The sequence below is a fragment of the Phoenix dactylifera genome, chromosome 4 (genome assembly GCF_051530095.1).
Source record: "Phoenix dactylifera cultivar Ajwa chromosome 4, Ajwa_hap1_PhDact_Kaust_v1.1, whole genome shotgun sequence".
In the NCBI taxonomy this organism is placed as follows: domain Eukaryota; kingdom Viridiplantae; phylum Streptophyta; class Magnoliopsida; order Arecales; family Arecaceae; genus Phoenix; species Phoenix dactylifera.
In genome coordinates, this window is record NC_143193.1 from 6,685,404 (window position 1) to 6,694,706 (window position 9,303).

Below are 9,303 nucleotides of genomic sequence, written 5' to 3' on the forward strand. Positions count from 1 at the left end.
AAAGGTGGCATTTGTACTTCAAACACCATGTCCAGAAAGTTATCTAGGGGATGACTACATCTATAGATACATGATTTTGGGTGCAATGTCCAACAAACATTTTGACATTTATTGGCACCATCACACCACATTAGTATGGTGCAATGCACTTCAAGCAAATACTTAACTAAAGATGCAAGAAATATATCGTATTTTATTAACAACTATATCGAGTTTAACATGGTCGATAAGAAGCCTATTATGGAGCAAGTTCAAGAAATGATTCGTATGGCACGAACCATTGCAGCAATTAGAGAACCAATGTCCGAAAATTTTCAAGATTCCACCATCATTGGCAAGTTGCCTCCATCTTGGAAAGACCACCAAAAAATGTTGAAGCATAAGCGTCATCTTCAAACTTTGGAGGAATTACTTCAACATATTCAAATAGAAGAAGAGGCATGTGTGGAAGAAATGCAAAATTACGTCAATCATTCTAATTTTGGCACTAATAATGTGTAGATACATCTTATCCTAATAGTTCTAAGATGGCTCACAAGTTTAAGAAAAGGGCTCGACCAAAAAAGGATCAATTTTTCAAGAGAGATAATAATTTTAAAACAAAAGGAGGGTCCTTGTTTTGTTTGTGGAAAGATTGGTCATTTGGCTAAAGAGTGCCAACATCGCAAAGGCCAACAAAATTCACATGAAGCAAATAATATAGAAGAAGATCAACTTATAGCAATGATTTCCAAATCCTTCATGGTTAATTAGATGATAAATGATAGGTTGATTTTGGGTCAACATGTCATGTGTCTCCTCATAGGAGTATGTTCAAATCCTACAAAGCCATTGAAGATGATAATAAGCTTTACATGGGAAACTCAACTACAAGATCTTGGCTAGGGAATAATGGATATTCAACTTTCATCGAGGACTCTCACTCTAAAAAATATGCATCAAGTTCTTCGGATTCGAAAGAGCACTATTTCTGTATTGTTGTTAAGTCATCATGGTTTTCATGTTGTTATTGAATGCAATAAAATGTTCCTATCTAAAAATTGACAATTTATTGGAAAGTATATGCAAAGGATAAGAAGTTTCTGATGAGTACTATCCATAATAATGATATCAGTTCTTCTTATGTGTGTGATTTGCATGATATCTGGTATTATAGATTAGGCCATGTTAATAAGAAGACATTAAATAAAATGGGATCAACATAATTGATACCTAAAACTTGTACTATTACTTCTCATTTTAAATGTGAATGTTGTGCACAAGCCAAATTAACTATTATCATTTAAATCTGTAACTAGACTTTCTAGTATTTTTTAGTTGGTACATACTGACATTTATGATAATAAAAACAAGAGAAAGTAAAAGATATTTTATAACTTTTATTGGTGATTTCTCAAAATTTTCTTATGTACACTTGATAAGAACTAAAAATGAAGCTTTAGAAAAATTCAAAATTTATGGGACTGAAGTGGAAATCCATCTAGGAACAACTATTAAAATACTTGGAAGTGATAGAAGAGGAGAATACTCATCAATTAAATTTGAAAAATTTTGTGAAGAGAATGGAATAATACATCAAACCTGTGCTCCTTACACACCCCAGCAAAATGGTAGTGATATCTTAATTAACTCTAATTTACCACCTAATTTGTGGGGAGAAGCATTATTGACCGCTAATCATATTTATAATAAAATATGACATAAAGGCTCTGATAAAACACGCTATTAATTATGGAATAATAGAAAACCCAATTTAAATTACTATAGAGTATGGGAGTGTCTTGCTTATGCTTTAGATCCTTCAAAAAAGAGAAATAAAATTGATGCTAAGGGTATAAAATCTATATTCAGTGGTTATGCTGAAAATAGTAAAGCTTACAGATTTTTAAATCTTAAGACAAATATTATAATTGAATCTACTACTGCAGAATTTTTTGAACATTTAACAATTAAAGATGCTAAGTTATTTTATATTTAGAAGGATTAGATAAGGATATACAAGAAAATATTGGTGGTAATCTTTCAAGATGGAGTACGAGAACAAAACTTGAATGACTCTAGTGAACATAGAATGGATAGTGGAACTTTAGAAGAACCAAAACTTAGAAAAAGTAAAGGGAAAAGAATTGAAAAGTTTTAGGTCATGATATGTTCACCTTTAACATAGAAGATCCTAAAAATTGTAAAGAAGCTATGTCTCTTCCTGTGCCAATAAATGGAAAGAGGTGGTGGATGATGATTAAATCCATTAAAGATAAGAATACTTAGACTTCAACAGACTTACCACCTAATACTAAAAGCTTAGGAAGTAAATGGGTGTTGAAGAAAAATTGAAAACAGATGGAAGTATAGACAAATATAAAGCAAGATTATTAGTTAAAGGTTTCAAACAAAGGGAGAGAGTTGACTATTTTGAAACTTTTTCTTCGATTACTATGTTAACATCTATAAAAATAATGTTAGCAATAGCTTCTATATATAATCTAGAAATACATTAAATGGATGTAAAAATGGCTTTTCTAAATGGAGATTTAGAAGAAGAAATATATATATATATATATATCAACCTATATAATGGTTATGTTGGAAAAAGAACAAGAACAATTAGGATGGAAATTTAATAAATCTTTATATGGTCTTAAACAAGCTCCGAGACAATAGAATAAAAAGTTGAAGGATGAATTTAAGAAGTTTGGTTTTAAGAGTAATAAGGTAGAGGATTGTGTATTTACAAAAATTACTCAAAATTCTGGAGTAGTGATAACCTTTTATGTTGAGGATTTATTGATATTTGCTTAAAACATCGAATCTATTAATGAAACAAAAGAATATATTTCTCAAGTATTTGAAGTTAAAAGATTTAGGACTTACTGTTGTAATTTTAGGTACTAAAGTAATTCGACGTATAGTAAAATAATTTTATATCAAATACATTATATGGAGAAAATCTTGAGAAAATTTAATCATTTTGATTGTAAGCCTAGTAATTCTCCTTTAGATCTTCATCATACTTTAGTACAACATAAGGTGAACCCGTGGCAGAATCCAAATATGCTAAAATTAGTGGAAGTTTGATGTATCTAATGAATTGTACTAGACTAGATATTGCATTTGCAGTTGGTAAATTAAGTATATTTTTTTAACAAAAATAACAAAAAAGCTAAGATTGCCTCAACCCATTTATGAACATGTATGGCATAATGGGCAGTATCTAAGATCATTTGTTGATCTTGTGGTAAGCCGAGGAGACAAACCACATGAAGTTGTTGGGCTGTGGGGGCTTAGAGGTGTAGAGCAACAAACGTCGGAGGAGAAAGCAGCTGCCTATGGTATTAATGAACTCAAAAGATAATTTATTTTAGAAATTAAAGATGTAAAGTTCAAGGATAAGGAGTATTGCAAGTATGTGTATCAACGAGTTGATACCGATTATGAGAACCTATGATCAAACCATCAATAGCTAAGATGGGAATATCATGTATTAATGAATAGATATAGAAATCAAATGAATGAGAGTACTCTGTTATAGCGAGAAGTAGAAAAATATAAAAAGATGTTTTGTCCAAATATTGAGTCCCCGGTTGGAGAAAATTCTATATAGAATGAAAGAAAAAGTGCACCAGATGAAGATATAATTTATTTTTTTTATAACATACATAGTTATTTCACATGTATTACCTTAGTTATTTGTTTTCATTTGTATGGAGATGCATTTACCAAATGATTCAGCAGTATGGTAAATTTTGAATTATGCTGTTGAGAACTCTTATAAGTTACTTAAATATCCAAAATAAAGGTCAATAGAAAAATCTATTCAAGTTTTGAAGAATGTTTAAAACTATGACATAACTCAAGGGTTTGGCACATGAACATATATCTTTAGAAGATATTACACAAGCTAGAATATTCAAGATAATATTTGGGATAGCAACTTATGGGATAGTCCAAAATAAGGTTAGATCTCTTGATTTTGGAAAGATAATTGAAAAAGGAAGTAAGTGATTAGTGGTTGTGATTGTGTATCGATTATGGAATAGATTCAGCAAATCCAAGTATTGTGATATCATCAACTTAGAATTTACAAGATTAAAGGAAACATAGTATGTTTTGATTATCTTTGATCTTCAAAATATAAATTTCGAGCACAAAATTCAGGGTGAGGATGCAAGGCTCAAGCCACTGTTAGAATAATTTTAAAATATGGGCTTACACTGATTGCGTATTTTTGTTTTATAAAACGGGTTAGACGTATGGCTCAGAATGGTACTATGGTTAAGCCCAATATGATGTGTGATTATTTTGTTTTATGGGCTTTGGTGCACCTTGGATGTATAGGATTGAGTCATATTTATTGTGGTAATTTTGGTATGTAGGCCAGGAGACCCAATTAGGGTTTTGGAGCCTTTAATGGGAAGATTCCTTTATGTTTTTTATATAAAGGCTAGGTCCCCCTCTCCTCTCCATATGGTTGATAGCTTGCCCCATTGATGGCTATCTTTTGTGAGGAGCAAGGAAGGAAAGATCTAGCCGCTATTATTCCAGATGATTGAAGAATCGTATTCAATATGTCTTCTACAGGTATATCTCTCAAAATTGAATACACTATTGTTGTGATTCTGAATCTTAGCATGTTATAATATACGATCAACAATTGGTATCAGGGCCTCCATGCTAGGATTAGAATCCTTCATATACAATTATTATTTTATCTAAATTTATGGATTAATTTTATGCATTGGTGAATGGATCTTCTGCATAAATCAATCTCCCATTGATAATCAAATATCTGATTTGATTTTATTTTAGATTTGCATGAAATATGATTGTATATGACTTTCGGATTAAAAAAAAAACTGTGTTTTTCCTTCTCCCGCAGACATCCTTTATCTTCTTTCCATTTTGCAAATCCTTTGCCTGTTTTACAAATCCTCTGTTCATGGGAAGGAAGAAGAAGATGAAGGATGGCATAGGATCTTCGTCGCTGCCGGCCGGCGCCTCTGCGCCGTGCGAGGCGGCGGAAGGAAGCCGAGGTGGCTCTCGCGTTTCCGCCACGGGAGAACGCCCGACCCCATGAGCCCGGCCACCCCACGGCCGAGCTCGACGACTCCATGGGCCGGCCACGCGCCTCGTGGCATCGCGGCGACCTGGAGATGGGGGTCGCCGGCCACGAGTGGTGGCCGGCATGGTGGCTACCATGGAAGGCAGCCACAAGTTGCTTTTTTTTTTTTTCAAAAAAAAGGATTTCACTGTTCATCTTTTTTCTTTTCCTTCCCGTAAGCTTCATCTTCCAACCGCATGAGTCATCTTCTTCCTCACAACTTCTTTCTCGTTTTCTACTTCCAATATTTTTCCTTTCAAATCGATCTTGCCATAAATCATCAATTGATCTCTTGGTTGATTTTCATTCACAGTGGATGAGAAAACGTAGAGGAAGAACCGAAAGCCCAAAAGTGGGGCTTCCCGCCGCCGGCCACGCCCTCAACCCATGCGACGGTGACGGGAGCAGCCCCACGCGGCTCGCACGCCACCGCCGCGGGTGGAAATCACCGCCTAAAGGAGCGGGATCTCGCCTCCTTCACAGGCGGAGATCGCCGCTGCAGGGCCTTCGCGGCCCCCCCAAGGGCGGCCGCACGCCGTGGGGCGTCGCAGCAGCCCGGGGAGCATTGCCGGCCACTCGCAGTGGCCGGCATGGGTGGCGGCCATGGGGCAGCGATGGGTAACAGCCACGGACTGCTTCCCAAAAAAAACAAAAAAAAGAAAAAAGAACAGTGGCGGTGCTAGGAAGAAGAAGGAAAATAGGGAGGAATAATTTAGGGTTTTTGGCCTACTAAGCCCAATTTGGATAGGTCCATAATTGCAAGTTGGGCCCTTTTATTTAGTCAGCCCATGTTTATTTTATTTGCATTGCATCCTAATGGACCAGAATAGATTTTGAACCTGGGGCTAAGAGTTAGTAACACATTTTATTATTATTTAAATATTGAATAATCCGAATCAAGGCCCTCATGCATATTAATTATTGAGGTGTTAAATTAATAAATTGTTAAATTTGGACATTTCTTGCTGCCATATATGCCTTTTGTAATTAACATCTTTGTTTAATCAATCACATGTGTTTTTGATTATATTTGTAGTATGTTTGAGGATTATGTTTTTGTCACATAAACCATTATTTTTGTGATTGAAATTTGTTGGGCATAAAGACAATCCTTATTTTTTCATTAAGAGAATATTTTGAAATTGAAGTGGGTGGTAGCCACCAAAGTGGCACACTTACTGATATTTATCTGATTTTCTTAAAAAAAAAGATAGCATTGCATTTTGCCGGATCATTGAATGCAATATCTTACCCGAAGGTGTTATTGTATATGGTGATTTGGAAAAATGACATGAAGTGATTAATGGGATTGTATTAGCCTAGAATCATTCTTCTGCCCAAAGGTGATGGTGTTTCGAAAGCTGACGTGATTTTGTTAATTGGCTTCATGATATGTCTTAAGAGTACCTTATAGCGTGTTGTATTGTTAGCCCAAAGGCGACTCTACAATGATGCACCGACGCTCTTACCGTAATTAGACTTATATATTTTTTAAGTTGATTACGGACTATCTAATTGATAGCCCAAGTTGATTAGATAGATATGCTATCATCCATTGATTGCATGCATCATATTTGGATGATATTAAATAAAATATGTTGTTTTCACAATTTTGAATGTCTCTTCCCTTTCAAGCCAATTATCTGCCATTGAAACCTTGACTGAAAATAATTATGTGAGATGGAAACAAGATATAGAAATAGCACTGGGTCTCTTGGGTTTAGATTTTGCTTTAGTGGAGTAGCCTTCAAAACCAATAGATAAAAGCACTATCGAATACAAGGCTGAGTATGTCAAATGGGAAAGAGCTAACAGGCTATGTTTGAAGATTATCAAGCATTCCATATCTAATTCCATTATGGGTGCTATATCGGACCACGACAATGCTAAGAATTTTTTGGATGCTATAGGACATCGATTTGTTGAGTCCGATAAGGCTGAAACTGGCGACCATAATGGATAAATTTAAAAATATGAAATATGATGGTACTTGTAGAATTAGGGAGTACATTATAAAAATGATGCACGTAAGTTCTAAATTGGAAGCCCTAAAAGTTTCCATTACAGAGCCTTTTCTTGTCTATCATGCTCTTAATATGAAATTAATTAAATAAACATTGACCTTGGGCTGTCTCATTACTATTGGTTTGTCTGTCACTGGTTTTAAGTGTGACACTACTATTTTGTCCGTCATAGGCTCTAAGTGTGACACTTTTGTTTTGTCTATCACAGGCTTTAAGTGTGATATTATTGGTTTGCCCCATCACGGGCTAGAAATGTGATCGAGATTTCGCCCAAAGTCAGAAAGATAATTGATTCGAATCAAGTTGCAGAAAAAGCATGGAATAGTTCTTTCCATTAAAAACCTGAAACAAGGTCTTTCCATTGGCCATGGTCCAGCAAAGTTTCCAAAATTCCTCTCACTATCATGACGATGAGACGAAATTTAATATGTATTGAAACTTGATCAGTCTAGATTTTCTTTTAAATTTTATAATGGAATGATTGAATTATTTTATAATTCTCGTATGGTTGGAAATGGCATTTTATGTGATGGTTTGTATAGATTGAATTTGGCTCCAGTTGATGAAGTTTCTTGTGTTACTAAAGTTGGAAATAAAAGGGCTTTAATTTATAAATCATCCTCTATGTTGTGGCATAAGTGTTTCGGGCACATTTCAAGGGAGCGAATGGAGAGATTGATGAAAGCTAAGATTCTGCCCTATCTGAATTTTTTTTTGGATTTTGATACTTGAATAGGCTGCATAAAAAAAAAGCTGACTAAAACTACAAGGAAGGGATCCACTAGGAGCGATTGTTTTTTGGATCTTATTCACACCGATATTAGTGGACCGTTTCCTTCTACTATATGTGGGAACAAGTACTTCATAACCTTCATTGATGATTTCTCGCATTATAGTTATGTTTACTTGATTAGTGATAAATCTCTCGCTCTTGAGAAATTCAAGATATTTAAAATGGAAATAGAAAAGCAATGTGGGAAGAGTATTAAAATTGTGAAATCTAACCGTTGTGGTGAATACTATGGTAAGTATGACGAGTTCGGTCAGAACATGGGTGATTTTGCGAGATTTTTACAAGAATGTGGGATAGTTCCTCAATACACAATACCATGAACACCTGAGCAAAATGGTGTTTTCTGAAAGGCATAATCAGACTCTGAAGGATAAGGTTAGGAGTATGATTAGTAGAACAAATTTGCCAGAATTCTTGTAGGGTGAAGCATTGAAATCTGATATGTACATTCTGAACAAGGTTCCTAGTAAAGATGTTGAGAAAACTCCTTTTGAATTGTGGACAAGTCATAAATCCAGTTTAGCCCATTTTAGAGTTTAGGGTTGCTCAGTTGAGGTTAGGATTTATAATCCTACTGAAAAGAAATTAGACCCCAAATCTACACCAGAATTTTATTTAATGAAGCATTAATAAGACCTGACTCAGATAAATGGCTGAATGTCATGAAAGATGAAATGCTTTCTATAAAAAGAAATCGAGTTTGGAAACTTGTTGAACTTCCACCACATATTAAGGCCATAGGTTGCAAATGGGTTTACAAATCCAAGTTAGACTCAAAAGGGGATGTTGAATGACAAAAGGCTAGACTGGTTGCCAAAGGGTTCACTCAGCGAGAGGGCATTGACTATAGTGAGACTTTTTCACCAGTTTCATCCAAAAATTTCTTTAGAATTATCATGGCACGTAGCACACTATAATTTGGAGCTTCCTCAAATGGATGTTAAGACAGTATTTTTAAATGAAGATCTCTGTGAAGAAGTTTACATGAGGCAACCTGAAGATTTTGTTGTAGAGAAAAAGAAAAAAAAATTGGTGTGTAAGTTGAACAAATCCATATATGGACTCAAGCAAGCATCTCGACAATGGTATTTGAAATTTGATAAAGTTGTGACTTCTCTTGGTTTTGTTGAAAATACAGTGGACCAATGCATTTATCTCAAGATCAGTGGAAAAAAATTCATTTTTCTTGTTTTGTATGTGGATGATATTTTACTTGCCAGTAGTAACTTAGGGTTACTTCATGAGACAAAGAAAATATCATCTGCTAATTTTGAAATGAAAGATCTTGGGGAAGCTTCTTTCGTACTGAAAATTGAGATACAGCGTGATAGAGACCGTGGCTTGTTGGAACTTTCACAGAAGACATACATACGACGCACACTAGAAAG